This window comes from Scyliorhinus torazame, chromosome 16 (genome assembly GCF_047496885.1).
Source record: "Scyliorhinus torazame isolate Kashiwa2021f chromosome 16, sScyTor2.1, whole genome shotgun sequence".
Classification (NCBI taxonomy): Eukaryota; Metazoa; Chordata; class Chondrichthyes; order Carcharhiniformes; family Scyliorhinidae; genus Scyliorhinus; species Scyliorhinus torazame.
The window spans coordinates 102,187,156-102,202,635 of NC_092722.1; the positions used below are offsets into that span (position 1 = coordinate 102,187,156).

The 15,480-nt window shown below is 53.0% G+C and overlaps 1 non-coding gene across 1 annotated transcript; it reads right to left on the bottom strand.

The window, feature by feature from the left end:
• Positions 1-14,093: 14,093 nt before the first annotated feature.
• On the bottom strand, positions 14,094-14,175 carry trnas-uga (transfer RNA serine (anticodon UGA)). The gene has a single exon. It is a non-coding gene; the product is annotated as a tRNA-Ser (tRNA).
• Between the last annotated feature and the right edge of the window lie 1,305 nt (positions 14,176-15,480).

Sequence of the window (15,480 nt, forward strand, 5' to 3'; positions counted from 1 at the left end):
TGCGCATAATTAATGAGCTTCCAAGCGTTGAATCTGACACGGCATCCCACCATCCTGGTTGACAGAACAGACGCCGCCGGAGCCATCCACCACCGCACTTAGTCTCGAACTGGGGGAATGCTGCCCTCTGTTGGTGGCAGAGATTAGGGGCGTCATTCTCCGACCCCCCCCAGCGGGTCGGAGAATTTCCGTTGGCCGCCGTGAATCCCGCCCCCGCCGGTTGCCGAAGTCTCCGAAGGGAGAAAAGTCGGCGAGGCGTTAATGTCGCCGCTGCCGTCGGAGAATGTCACGGGTCTGCGCAAGGCAGCCGATTTTCGGCCTGCCGATATTCTCCCTTCCGGATGGGCCGAAGTCCCGTCGACGTGATGACCGTTCACGTCGACGTAAATTAAACCTCCTTTTCATCGGCGTGACTCTGTGCTCCAGGTTCACGCCGACCAGCGTGGAGGTGAGTGACGGCCTGGGGGGTTGGCTCTGGGCAGGCGATGGCGTGGCCGCAGTCTGAATGCGTGAGGAGAGGTGTGTCTCGGGTAGTGTGTGTGTGTGTGCGGCGGGGGGGGGGGGGGGGCGGTGGTTAGAGTAGGCTGGGCTCCGGGGGAGTGCCGGGAGGGGGTCCGTGCCGGGGAGGGGGATGGGGGTGGGTCAGTGCCGGGGAGGGGGATGGGGGGGGTCCGTGCCGGGGAGGGGGATGGGGGGGGTCCGTGCCGGGGAGGGGGATGGGGGGGGGGGGTCCGTGCTGGGGAGGGGGATGGGGGGTCCGTGCCGGGGTGGAGGTTGGGGGGGGGTCCGTGCCAGGGAGGGGGATGGGGGGTCCATGCCGGGGAGGGGGCTGGGGGGTCCGTGCCGGGGAGGGGGATGGGGGGGGTCCGTGCCGGGGTGGAGGTTGGGGGGGGGTCCATGCCGGGATGGAGGTTGGGGGGGGGTCCGTGTCGGGGTGGAGGTTGGGGGGGGTCCGTGCCGGGGTGGAGGTTGGGGGGGTCCGTGCCGGGGTGGAGGTTGGGGGGGGGGGTCCGTGCCGGGGTGGAGGTTGGGGGGGGTCCGTGTCGGGGTGGAGGTGGGGGGGGGGGGTCCGTGCCGGGGTGGAGGTTGGGGGGGGGGGTCCGTGCCGGGGTGGAGGTTGGGGGGGGTCCGTGCCGGGGTGGAGGTTGGGGGGGGTCCGTGCCGGGGTTGAGGTTGGGGGGGTGTCCGTGCCGGGGTGGAGGTTGGGGGGGAGGTCCGTGCCGGGGAGAGGGATGGGGGGGGTCCGTGCCGGGGAGGGGGATGCAAGGGCAAGTGAGTTGGTCCACCTGGCCAGGTGCCAGCTTTGAACAGTTGGACCCATGCGGTCCATGCCACCTGGCTGAGGGGAGGAGGGGATATGGGCAATGATGACATGTCGTCGTTCCCCTCCCCCCCACCAGGCCGTCATGTTTTCCGATCATCCAGCGATGTTGGCCGCTGTGGCGGCAGCCGCTCATGTCTATGTTGCCCTGGATGAGGAGGAGGAGGAGGAGGAGGAGCGTGCCAGAGAGGCGGCGCAGGCTGCCGCAGAGGGACAGGCGGCAGCCGCCCAGGCTGGAGGGACACCTGACCGACAGGACGAGGAGGGGGAGGAGGACATCGCGGCCCCACGGCAACGGAGGCACCCGAGGGCGCCCTGTGTGTACCGGCCCCGGCAGTCATACCAGGACCTCACGGACCGGGAATGCAGGAGGAGACTCCGGATGAGGCGGGAAACCGTGGCACACATCTGCCACCTGCTGGCACACCTGTCACCGCGTGGCACTGGCGGGGGACACCCTCTCCCCGTGTCCGTCAAGGTTACGGTGGCCCTGAACTTTTATGCAATGGGGTCATTCCAGGCACCGAGTGGGGACCTGTCCGGCATATCGCAGACATCGGTGCATCGGTGCATCCGGGCAGTGACAGATGCCCTATATGCCATGGCGCACCGCTACATCCGCTTCCCCGTGGACCGGGCCAGCCAAGATGCCCGGGCCGTGGGCTTCTCTGCCGTGGCCAGGTTCCCCATGGTCCAGGGCGCGATCGATGGGATGCACGTCGCCGTGCGGCCACCTGCAGATAACAGGGCCGTGTTCACCAATAGGAAGGGGACCTATTTGATGAACATACAGGTGGTCTGCGACCACCGCATGATGATCCTGCACGTCTGCGCCCGTTACCCAGGCAGTGTACACGAATCATACGTGTTGTCGCGGTCATCCATCCCCGGCATGTACGAGGGACGCCATCCCCGGCTGAGGGGCTGGTTGCTGGGCGACAGGGGCTACCCATTGCGATCGTGGCTGATGACGCCTATACGGAGGCCACGCAATGAGGCGGAGAACCGCTACAATGATGCCCATGTAGCGACAAGGGGAGTGATAGAGAGGTGCTTTGGCGTGCTGAAGATGCGTTTCAGGTGCCTGGACCTCTCTGGGGGCGCCCTCCAGTATTGGTCAGATAGGGTCGGCCGCATCATTGTGGTGTGCTGCGTCCTGCACAACATAGCCCAGCAGAGGGGCGATGTGCCGCAAGCAGAGGACGGCGGAGTGGAGGAGCAGCAGGAAGAGGCGCAGTCCTCCCCAGATGGGGGTAATGGTCAGGGCAGACGGGGTATACACAGGCGGGTGGCTGTCCACTGTTACCGGCTGGCCCAGCGGGCACGGGACAGACTGATAGCCGCCCGCTTCACTGACTAGATGGGCGTGGGAATCGGGTAGTATGGCCACAGACCGCACACCATGGCAACAGCCGACCACCCACACCCCCCCACCCATCCACCCACCCATCACCCTCACCCACCTCCCCAACCCCACCCAGGCCATGGAGGATGATGACAACCCACCCTGCGGTGAGCTCCTGGCTCTACATCGTTGGACTCTGTCTGACCCATGGCCACAGTACCACCATCCACCCGGACCATCCCTGCATGCGGCTGTGACACTGCAGCGCACGGTCCCGTCCTCTGCCCGGGGGATGTTGATGGCGGCCCAGGGGGAAGGGGGCAGACTCACCTGGGGCTGAGGTAAGACCACCCCTCACACACACACTTGCGCTCGACTTACATGACACCCCCGCACGCTTTGGACAGAGCACAAAGGCAGCTTCGGTAGGTGTAACATTGACTTTAATAACCAAAGGAGTTCATGCACGTGCCCTAGCCCCTAAAACTCATCTGTGCCCTGCACCCGTGCCAACTTACTCAGTGTCTAATTGTTTGGCCTTACGGGCCCTTTGACTACGTCTACGTGGTTCCCCAGATGGTACAGCAGAACTGGAGGTGGACTCCTGTGATTCCTGCCCTCTGACACTGGATCCCTTTGGCGGCCGTTTCCTGGGACGTCCTGGCCTAGATGGGCCAGGCTGCGGCCCGGGCGACTGGGATGGCGAGCTGCCAGCCTGTCCAGCCCGTTGCCCACCCGATGCACCTGGACGGAAGGGGGGGAGTCCGAGGTGTCGCGGTGTACAGGGACCTCCCCTACAGGGGGAGCCGGGACGGACCACACCACCTCCTCCTCCCTCGGGGTGCCCAATGGCCCCCAGGCCTCTACATGGGTGGGGGATGCGAACGGACTGGCCATCCGACGCCCCCCCGACATCTGGCGCTGCCAGTCCTGGAGGCCCGTGCTGGTATCGACAGGGGTCTGCAGGTTTGCAGCCATGGAGCCCAGGGGGTTGGCAAACCCTGTCTGTGGCAGTGCGACGCCGGCTCGCACATGGCCACTGGCGCCGATGCCCTCAGCGATGGCCTGCAGAGACTGGGCCATGGCCTGCTGAGACTGGGCCATGGCCTGCTGAGACTGGGCCATGGCCTGCAGAGACTGGGCTATGGCGTTGAGCGCCTCTGCCATCTGGCGCTGGCACTGGCTCATGGCCTCCTGTGAGAGGGCAGCCATGTCCTGGGCCACAGACGCCGCCTGCACGGAAAGCCCCAGGCCTTGCAAACCGTTCCCCATGTCTGACACCGTCGCACCCATTGCCTCCACCGCGGACGCCACCCGTGCGGTGTCTAAATGGGTGGCACGCATGACCGGCACCACTCCCAGCTCCTGGACGCGGATGGACTCCTCCACCTGCGACTGCAGCCGCCGCAAGCCGCCCGTCACCCTCTTCGCTCGTCTCCGGATCGGTGGTTGCATCGGATCTATGCGTGGGTGTGGTAACTCCAGGAACCCGGGATCCACCTGGGGGCATATGTTCGCTTGGGCTGGGCTGCCCTCCGACCGCCCGGCCCCTCTGCTGCTCCTACCTCCACCTGCTGTACCGGGACGGCTGTGTTGTGCGCACCAGTGAGTGTACCAGACGCCTCATCACTAAAGTGCCCAACCGAGGTGAGTGTTTCTGCGATGGTGGAGGGTTTTGGTGACAGCAGTGGCGTTGTGTCGTGCTCTGAGTCCCACTCTGAGTCCATGGCACTTTGGGGTGGGGGTTCGTCTCCACCCATCCACTCTGAGTCACTGTCCGGTATTTCGTCTTCCTGGGTAGTGCTGTCCCGTGTAGGGATGTCCCGGGTAGTGGTGTCCCGGGTAGTGGTGTCCCGGGTAGTGGTGTCCTGGGTAGTGGTGCCCTGGGTAGTGGTGTCCTGGGTAGTGGTGTCCTGGGTAGTGGTGTCCTGGGTAGTGGTGTCCTGGGTAGTGGTGTCCTGGCTCGGATGTGACGGGGGCCTGTGGCTGCCCCCCTCGTCGCTGGGTGGTCGCTCCCGCACGTGATGGTGGTGTCGTCTCCCTGTTGCTCCAGGTCTCTCCGTCTCCCGTGGTGTGCGAGGGGCATCCTGCGGGCGTCGCATGCTGGAGGGTCCGGGTCTCTTCGTCTCCCGTGGCCTCCGAGGGGCATCCTGCGGGCGTCACATGCTGGGGGGTCCGTGTCTCTCCGTCTCCCGTGGTGTGCGAGGGGCATTCTGCGGGCATCGCATGCTGGCTTAGTGCGGGTCTCTCCGTCTCCCGTGGTGTGCGAGGGACATCCTGCGGGCATCGCATGCTGGATGGTCCGGGTCTCTCCGTCTCCCGTGGCCTCCGAGGGGCATCCTGCGGGCGTCGCATGCTGGAGGGTTTGTGTCTCTCCGTCTCCCGTGGCCTCCGAGGGGCATCCTGCGGGCGGTCTGCATCTGCGGGGATGGGTGCCTGGACGTTTGGTCCTGCGATACACAATGAAGCATGCATGGTTAGACATCAGGCAGTGATCAGGTGATATGGGGAGGGGGATATAGGGGAGGGGGGATATGGGGACGGGCTGTCGGTGGCTCACTTGCTACTACGCCCCCGACCTCTGCATCAGCAACCTCCCGGTCGTCAGGTCCGCCAGCCAGTTCCAGGGCCCTTTCCCCGTGTTCGGTCAGTGGCCTCTCATCAGCGGGGCCTCCTCCAGTCCTCACATGCTCCCTATTGTTGTGTGCGCGCTTATCCTGTGGGGGGGGGGGGGGGTGGCAGGGGTAAAAGGCAACACTGTTAGGCAGGTATATGAATGCACGCCATCGGTTGCGCGTGCATTGCAGAGGTTAAGGTTAGGGCTGGATTCACTTCGGGATATGGGGGATATGGGGGAGGGGGGATATGGGGGAGGGGGGATATGGGGAGGGGGGATATGGGGGAGGGGGATATGGGGAAGGGGGATATGGGGGAGGGGGGATATGGGGGAAGGGGGGATATGGGGGAGGGGGGATATGGGTGATATGGGGGAGGGGGGATATGGGGAGGGGGATATGGGGGAAGGGGGGATATGGAGGAGGGGGAGGGGGATATGGGGGAGGGGGGATATGGGGGAAGGGGGATATGGGGGAGGGGGGATATGGGGGAAGGGGGGATATGGGGGAGGGGGGATATGGGGGAGGGGGGATATGGGGGAGGGGGGATATGGGGGAGGGGGAGGGGGATATGGGGGAGGGGGGATATGGGGGAAGGGGGGTTATGGGGGAGGGGGGATATGGGGGAAGGGGGGATATGGGGGAGGGGGGATATGGGGGAAGGGGGGATATGGGGGAGGGGGGATATGGGGGAGGGGGGATATGGGGGAGGGGGGATATGGGGGAGGGGGTATATGGGGGAAGGGGGGATATGGGGGAGGGGGGATATGGGGGAAAGGGGGATATGGGGAGGGGGGATATGGGGAGGCTCACCCTGCCTGCTCTGACGAGGTCGTTCACCTTCTTGTGGCACTGGGTGCCTGTCCGTCGTGTCAGGGCCTCAGCGGTGACGGCCTCTGCCACTTCCCTCCACAGATGCCGGCTGTGGCGTGGGGCAACTCTGCGGCCGTGCCCGGGATACAGGGCGTCCCTCCTCTGCTCCACCGCGTCCAGGAGCGCCTGCACATCCCGTGACTTGAACCTCGGGGCTGAGCGGCGGCCAGCCATCCAGTCGGGTGTTCCGGTCGGGTGGGGGGGAGCAGCGCGGCCTTATGAGCCGTCACGCTGTACGGCGCGTATGACGCTGCACGGCGTGAACCACTGCGCAAGCGCGGATCCCGTTACGTCGCTGCTAGCCCATTTCGGGCTGGAGACTTTCGACCCATTTTTCTGACGTGACGCAAGTCGGATTTGCGCCGTTTTTTGCGCCGATCGGCGGACTTTCCGCCGATAATGGAGAATTTTGCCCAAGGCTTCACATTGCACTTCGTAATGCCATCCCCGCTGCCCAAATGAACCAAGCACCTGTAAAGAGGGCCGTGTGGTCCCGATCCCTGGGCTATCATATCTTCGTCTCTGCACACCATCTGCCATTGCAACCTCAGAGCTTGGGCACCCTTTTGCTCATCCCTGATCCCACAGTTTGGGAAGGCCCAGTTTAGATGTCATGTATTGCACCCTCGGCAAACCACTTAAAAAATTTAAATCAATAATTTATTCATGAGTTCTTTTCAAAGAGCCAGAAATTTACAAGCTGCTAGAATTCACTTTCAAGTGATTTCAGCAGTTTACAAGCACCTATCATCTAGCATGCTGGGCTAAATTGCTGGCTTGTAAAGCAGACCAAAGCAGGCCAGCAGCATGGTTCAATTCCTGTACCAGCCTCCCCAAACAGGCGCTGGAATGTGAGGACTAGGGGCTTTTCACAGTAACCTCATTGAAGCCTACCTGTGACAATAAACAATTTTCATTTAATTTCTAGCAGCCATTAAATATTTACCCACTTAGACCATTTCCTCACACGGAACATTTGAACAATGTCTTTAAAGGATCAGTTTAAATATAGCTGCATCTTAGCACCCCAGTGGTGCTTGAGATCGTAGCTACAGGATATCATTAAAAAATATATATATTTAAAGTACCCAATTCTTTGGTTTTCCAATTAAGGGGCAATTTAGCGTGGCCAATCCACCTACCCTGCACATCTTTCGGTTGTGGATATGGGGAGAATGTGCAAACTCCGCATGGTCAGTGACCCGGGGCCGGGATCGAACCCAGGTCTTCGGCACCGCGAGGTGGCAGTGCTAGCCACTGCGCCACCGTGTTTCCGCAGAGGACATCAATTAATGGAACTAAAATGTTGGCCGGTTACCATCCTTCAAATAAACCTTATAGCTAAAATCTCAGATTCCCAGGCCGAAATTCTCTGGCCGTTCCCATTGGTCGAATCTTCCAGTCTTGCTGACGGTGATTTTCAGCCGTTAGTTCCCGAGTGGCAGAGGAACAGACAGCGGTGGGACTGGAAGATCACACTGCTGGCCACCTCTGCCACTGCAAAAGACTTCCTGTGGGGAGGTGGAAAATCCCAGTCCCTATAACTATTCTGGTAAATTCCTTCCGTCCCTCTCAAGCACCCTCACATCCACCTGTTAAACTAATCATACTAATTGGCCCAAATAAACTAAACATAAATTTAAAAACCGCAGTTTTGTTCACCGGAAAGATTTTAAAAAACTACCAGTCACAGCCAGCCATCATCATTAAAGGAACCAATCAAATCACGAGCAGTCGTGTGTATTGAGCTCTCTTTCACTACCTCAAAAGATATGATGACAGAACAAATATACAAAAGAGTCCAATAATTCATGGTAAAATATTTCAATTGATCTTAAAATTGCCATTACTCTATTCCAAATCCCGCCTCAGAGGCCTCCCAACTCTCAGGAACCCCCTTTCCAAGACCTTCCATTGTAGAGCTCCTTCCCCTCCGCCAAGGTCTTTTAACTTGACATTGGCAAAAATAGGCACAGAAATGCACACACCTTTAGGCTCAACTTCCTTAAAGCCCACAAAATGGCCACTTGTGGTAATGCATTGCATTTTGTTGTGGATGAAAAAGACTTCTAACAGTCCCCTTCATGCTACCATCAAATTTAAATTTATTCCTCCTTGTTACTGATATATGAACTGATCTAAATAAGCTTTCACTGTTATCCTCTATGAAAACTTTTGCTTGATCCCATAGAATCCATAGAATCTCTACAGTGCAGAAGGAGGCCATTCGACCCATCATGTCTGGACCAACCCTCCGAAAGAGCACCATACCTAGGCCCACTCCCCTGCCTTATCCCTGTAACCCATAACCCCACCTAATCTACACATCTTTCGACACTAAGGGGCAATTTTCAGTATTGCCAACCTACCTAACCTGCACATTTTTGGACTCTGGATGGAAACCGGAGCACCCAGAGTAAACTCATACAGACACGGGGAGAACCTGCAAATTCCACACAGACAGTCACCCGAAGTCAGAATTGAACCCGGATCCCTGGCGTCCCCAAACCTCCCCACCCTTTTCTGCCTCTGTGAGGACAACTGTAATTTTTAACGTCTTCCATCATATTTATATCCCCACATCCCCATGAAAATATATTGCATTTAAATAGCACCTTTTGTAACCTCATGCGAGACTTTATATGTTGTAAAGTAAGTATTCTTGTAGTTCATTTTTGCACAGACAAGTCCCATAACAACAAGTGATAAATAATCAGATTATCTGTATTTGGCTGTCTTGGCTGAGGGATGAATGTTGGCCAGGTCAACGGGAACAACTTTGTTCTTCAAATGATGTCGGGGAATCTGAGAGGGCAAATGCGGCCTTAGCCTTGAAAGATAGCACTTTCAGACAGTGCAACCCTCCAACTGTATGGCACTGATATTTTTTCTGGACTTTTGTGCTCACGTTTCTGAAATGGGGTTGGAGTGCATTACTGTGTAATCCACGGGGGTTCACACTGAGTAACTATAAAACCTCAGGAGACCTGGGAAGATGAATCAAAATGGCAGCTTATTTTCAACCAAAAGAAAAGGCTGCAACATGGCGTACAGCACGAGGTGCCAACCGGGACTACCAATCATGCTGGTCCCAAACCAGTCAGGCATTTAAGACGTAATTCTCTAAGTCCCAGCTGATAGGCCTCCACCCCTAAGCGGGGGAGCTTGTATTTCATGAGCCCCACTCAAAGGTTAATCAGGTCACCCCCGTGAGTTTCATGAGAGTTATTACAGCAACTATATCTAATGTATCAACAATTCCATGGCTTCAATATTCTGTTTGTAGAACACACAGCAACCCATCCATTATTTTCAAACACTCTTTATTTAAGAAAATGCAGAACTTCAAATACTCTTTCTTGGGCGTTTCCCACCTAGGACAGCTGCTGAGCAGTGCCAGTTGTTCACGGAGATACTCAATTCTCAATTCCTTACAACTAAAATATATTCCAGAGAGGAAGAAAGATGAGTAAGAGGGATAAAAAAAAACATCCATGGCTAAATAAGGAGGTTACGGACGATATAAAGACAAAAACTAAGGTATACCATGTTGCAAAGGCAGACTGGAAGATTGGGAAACTTTCAACCATAAACAAAGGGTTACTAAAAAAGTAATAAAAAGAGCTAAGGTAAATTACAAAAGAAAGCTGGTGCAAAATATCAAAAAGGATAGCAAAAGATTCTATAAATACATAAATAGGAAAAGAGTCGCTAAAGTGAATGTTGGACCCTTGGAAGATGAAACTGGAGAGTTAATAGTGGGGAACGCAGAGATACTAAACCAATATTTTGCCTCAGTTTTCACGGTGGAAGACACGTGTACCATCTCTACAGAAATGGGTAATTCAGAGGTAACAGAAAGGGTAGAACTTAAAACAATCAGCATTAATAGGGAAACGGTACTCAACAAACTATTGGGATTGAGGGCAGACAAGTCCCCAGGTGTGATGGCCTACATCCTAGTGCTTTAAAGGAAGAGGCAGCAGAGATGGTGGATCCATTGGTTATAATATTCCAAAATTCCCTAGGCTCGGGAAAGGTAGCAGCGGATTGTAAAAAATGCTAACGTAATGCCCTTATTCAAATGGGGGGGTGTAGCCATCTGGAATGGCCATTTACAAAGGGAAATATGGCCACTTGCAAAGAATCATGGGAAATATGGCCAATGCAGGATCCAGATGAACTCAGAGCTTGAGTGTATATTTGCCACTAGATAACCAGACACTTTCGAAACCCCCAGCTAATTTGCATTCTAATGGCCCATTTCCCCAGAACAAAAGACTTGTACTCAGGTATCAGATACAGATACAGACTCATCGGTGCCACTCCCTTCACCCAGGAAGCCCAAACAGCCAAGGTGCCAAGGTCAATGACCGCTTAGGACACGCCCATCCATCAAGGCAACTTCCCCTTTATTGGCTAAAATCGAAGGCAGTAATCGAAGCCTGCCGAATTATTGGGTCCAAAGCTAAGGACCACCCAAAAGAGCGCGAAACCCCCGAAGGATAAAAAGAGACACTGCCATGTGTTCAGTCTCTCTTGGCCCCGGCTTACGCCTAAAACCAATTGCAGCATCACGACCAGAAGCAAGTTCAAGACCAACGATCGCTACTAGACGGATGAGCCCAGCAGAAACAAAGTCACTTCTCCAGACCCAGCCACGCAAGATCCGAACAAAGCCTTGTTCCTCTGCATAAAGCCGGGTACCTGAAGTTAAGTACAGGTTGTTGTAGTGTTAGGTGTAATTTAGCTTGTAATGTTTTATGTTGCATGTCAAAGTAATTCTTGTGTGTAAATAAACTATAATTGAACTTGAACTAACTTACTGGTTGTTTGGTCTTTGATCGATATCCGGTAAAACCTTGTGGTGGTATCATTTGATACCTGGCGACTCTAAAGAGCATCATTATTAATTGGCGACATTACTCCGGCACCGATTGGCAACATTATTGGTGACGCTGGTGGGATAGTATTCCACTCATTAAAAAGAGCAACATTATTGGCGACTCTGGGTGTGATTTGGCAACAGGGGGAGGTGGGGGGGGGGGGCTGCAGAATGTAGGAAATTGTAGACCAGGCAGTTTAACATCTATTGCCAGGGAATTGTTAGAATCCATTGTTAAGGAAGTAATATCAGGACATTTGGAAAGTCAAAATGCAATCCATCAGAGTCAGCATGGTTTTATGAAGGTAAATCATGTTTGACAAATTTGTTAGAAGATATAACAAGCCAAGTGGATAATGGGGATCCTGTAGATGTAGTATATCTGGACTTCCTGGACTGATAAAGTGCTGCACAGAAGGTTAATGCACAAGGTTAGATCACATGGGGTTGGGGTAATTTACTAACTTGGATAGAAGACAGGTTGATGGACAGGAGACAGAGAGTTGAGATAAATAGATATTTTTCTGGATAGCAAGATGTAACTATTGGGGTGGCACCAGGCTTCGTCCTTGGGCCCCAACTATTTACAATCTATATTACCGACTTGGATACAGGGATAGAAAGTTCTATAGCCAAATTTGTAGATGACATTAAAATAGGCGGGACAGTAAGTTGCATGATGAAATAAGAACTTACAAATTGATATAGATAGGCTAGGTGAGTGGGCCAAAATATGGAATTTAATGTGGATAAGTCATCCATTTTGGTTGGATAAATGGAAAAGCAACTCATTATCTAAATGGGGGAGATTTCGGAGTGCTCCAGTGCAGAGGGATATCGGTGTCATTGTGTATGAGTCACAGAAAATTAGCATGCAGGTGCAGCAGGTAATAAAGGAAGCAAATGGAATGTTGGCATTTATAGCAAAATGAATTGAATATCAAGGTAAGGAAGTGTTGTTGCAACTGTACAAGGCATTGGTGAGACCTCACTTGGTGTATTGTGCACAGTTTTGGTTCCCTTATTTGAGGAAAGATGTAGTGGCATTGGAGGCAGTTCAGAGGAGGTTCACTAGATTGATTCCAGAGATGAGTGGTTTGTATTATGAAGGGAGATTGAGCAGAACCTACTGCCAGAGGGTCACGAATCTGTGGAATTCGCTATCCCAGAGTGCGGTGGATGCTGGGACAGTGAGTAAATTTAAGGAGGAGTTAGACAGATTTTTAATTAGTAATGGGTTGAAGGGTTACATATAACGGGCAGGACGGTGGAGCTGAGGCCATGATGAGATCAGCCATGATCGTATTGAGCGGTGGAGCAGGTTCGAGAGGCTAAATTGCCCACTCCTGCACCTAGTTCTTATGTTCTAAGAAAGAACTATTCTGTCCAACGCCTTCCAGCTCTTGGTCTGTAGCCCTATAGGTAAAAGCACCTCAAGCACAGATCCTGTGTTCTTGATTAATAAGAGGATTTCTTGATTAATAAGGGGATTAGGAGTTATTGGGAAAAGGCAAGAGAATGGGGATGAGGAACATACCAGCCATGATCGAATGGCAGAGCAGACCCGATGGACGAATGGCCTAATTCTGCTCCTATATCTTATGGTCTACCCTTTCCACTTTTAAAGATCTGGGCTTCTGTGCCACCAGATGTCTCTCTATCCCTCCACTCTGCAGGGAATTTTACCACAAGCGCATATTTCAGTTCTTTGTTGCAGGTACAAAGAATTCTGAAGAGTGAACAGAGACTTCCTGGGTGAGTTAATGAAGAATACATTCTTGTGTAGAAAATAGTAAATGTTAATAAATAATGCATGATGGAATACGCCCAAATTCTGACGCTTCTCTTAGTTTTTCTTGACAGTATCTGCAAAAAAGTCCCATTAAAAAGTAATACCCAATGTATATTTGATGAGAATTTTAAGAATAAATTTTAATAATAAAGGGGCTTGTTTAGCACAGTGGGCTAAACAGCTGGCTTGTAATGCCGAACAATGCCAGCAGTGCGGGTTCAATTCCCGTACCGGCCTCCCCGAACAGGCAGTGTAATGTGGCGACTAGGGGCTTTTCACAGTAACTTCATTGAAGCCTACTTCAGTGATTATTATTATTATAATAATTATTATAATGATTGACAAATGAAAAGAACATTTTGGGGAACAAGTCCATCCTCACATAATTCCATTTTAATTGACTCCCTAATACCAGGTTTCAGTTTGCATCTCAAAACTTAATTTAGGATGTCTCGTTAAAAATAATAAAATGTTGTATAAGGCACTAATTGCATTTAAAAGCAGCTCTCATTTACTGCCACTGCCTCTGTGCATGTGGAGGAAGTGCTCCCCTTAGCGTTGGGACAAATAAATTCAGCCAGAAAAAGAGAAGGAAGGCTGTTTGAGTGACAGTCAGGAGCGATCCAATAGGCTAATGCAGGACTTTCTCTTTTCTGATTGGTGTAGGAGGGAGGTGGTGCAATGATGGACATGTTGAAGAACAAATGCCAAGGGTTTGCTGATGTCAGGCAGAAGCTCATTCGGAGTTAATAATACCCCTCATTTTACACTCATCTTTGCTCAGTATGAGTTATTGGGCTGTTCAAAGAACTTTTGCAAACATAATTCAGACAGCAATCACCGATCTGTGGAACATGGGGAAGATTTAAAATGCTCTGTGACTCCCATTGCCACAGCGAGCAAGACCACATTGGACATAGACTTTACATTCGGTGTCCTCTGTGATTCAGAATATACAATGTCCGGTATTGCGTAAAGTTAAATTCAGTGACCCACCCAATAATGGTCATTCATTGTAACTGACCTGGGCTGAAATTGACACGAGTTCAATGCTGCCTGTAACCGGGGTGGACAGTCAGGAACAGTGTGGGGAGGGATCAGGTTATTATTTAATCATGGGTTCAGGGACCTGAAGCAGACTGTACAATATCATAACAGCAACAAGGGGGCTGCCGGGGGCATGGAGGGGGTTCAAGTTTCCCTGTGCACCTGGAGGTTTATGTGGGGAAAGCCGAAACTGCGTTCAGCAAAACGTCAAAGTCCGCAGCGAGCAGGGTTCGAACCTGCGCGGGGAGACCCCATTGGATTTCAAGTCCAACGCCTTAACCACTCGGCCATCGCTGCTGTACGCAATACAGCACGGAAGAGCAAATTCAATATGCAGGATGTCACAGTGCAGCGGGTTGCTTTATTCTGGAGTAAAACAGAAACAGAATATACGGGACAATCTCAGCAGGTCTGACAGCATCTGTGGAGAGAAAAGGGAGCTAACGTTTCGAGGCTGGATGACTCTTTGTCATTCTGAAGTCCCAGCTCCACTTCCAGACGATCAGACTGCAGAGCCCAGGTGGGTCTGGGGCTCTCAGTCTGTGGGATTCCCCTGTGGAAAGGCTGCCTGGATCACACTTTCACCCAGTCACAGTGAATAAACTGCACACAGAAGATGCTGGTATCTGTGACACTCATTCAGTTTACAATAGTTATAATACTAGCTGAGCAGTAAAAGACCCTCAGCTGTGCTGCTGTCAGGTATTTTGTGATTCTCAATTGGTCAGCACCGCTGGCCAGAAGTTGGACCAACACTGCAGAGAAATGCTGCAAATAATTTCAGTGTTGTGTCCAATGGAGGATCGAGAATTCTTGGCGTGGCAATGTTTTTGGTGGCAGATTTAATCAAGGCATTCAAAAGAGATTTTAGACTTATCATAGAATCCCTCCTGTACAGAGGGAGGCCGTTCGGCCCATTGAGTCTTCACCGAGCCTCCGAAAGAGCACCTACCTAGGCCCACTCCCTTGCCCTATCCCCGTAACCTAACCTGTACATGCCTGGACACTAATTGGCAATTTTATCATGGCCAATCCAGCTAACCTACACATTATTTGGATTATGAGAAGAAACTGGAGCACTCGGAGGAAACTCACGCAGACGTGGGGAGAAAGTGCAAACTCCACAGTCACCCAACGTTGTTTTCTGAAAAGGAAGAATGTGCGGGGTTAAGGGGAGAAGGCAGAAGAATGGTACCAAGTGAACTGCTCATTTGGTGAGCTATTGTAGGCATGGGGCGGGATTCTCCGGTTCCCCAGCCGTGTGTTTCGCGGCACGCCGTTCGCTGGCAAAACACTGCAGGCCGAGAATTCTCCATCCTCCACTGGACACGACACTGAAATAATCGCTGGTGGTGGAATTCTCTGCTCCTGCCCCTTGTCAATGGGATTTCCTATTGAAGCCACCCCATACCACCGATGGGCCGAATGGCTTTCTCCTGCACTGTAACAATTCTGTAATTCTGTGAAATAAGAGAGGTAGAAGGCTGAAGGTGCCAAGGAGGTGTGTTAGTGAAAGGATTTTAAAGATGATTGAGGACTGAAGGAGTATAGGCAAATCGTTCTGAAAACAAGGGCTGGATGGCTGGGGATCTGTCTATGGTG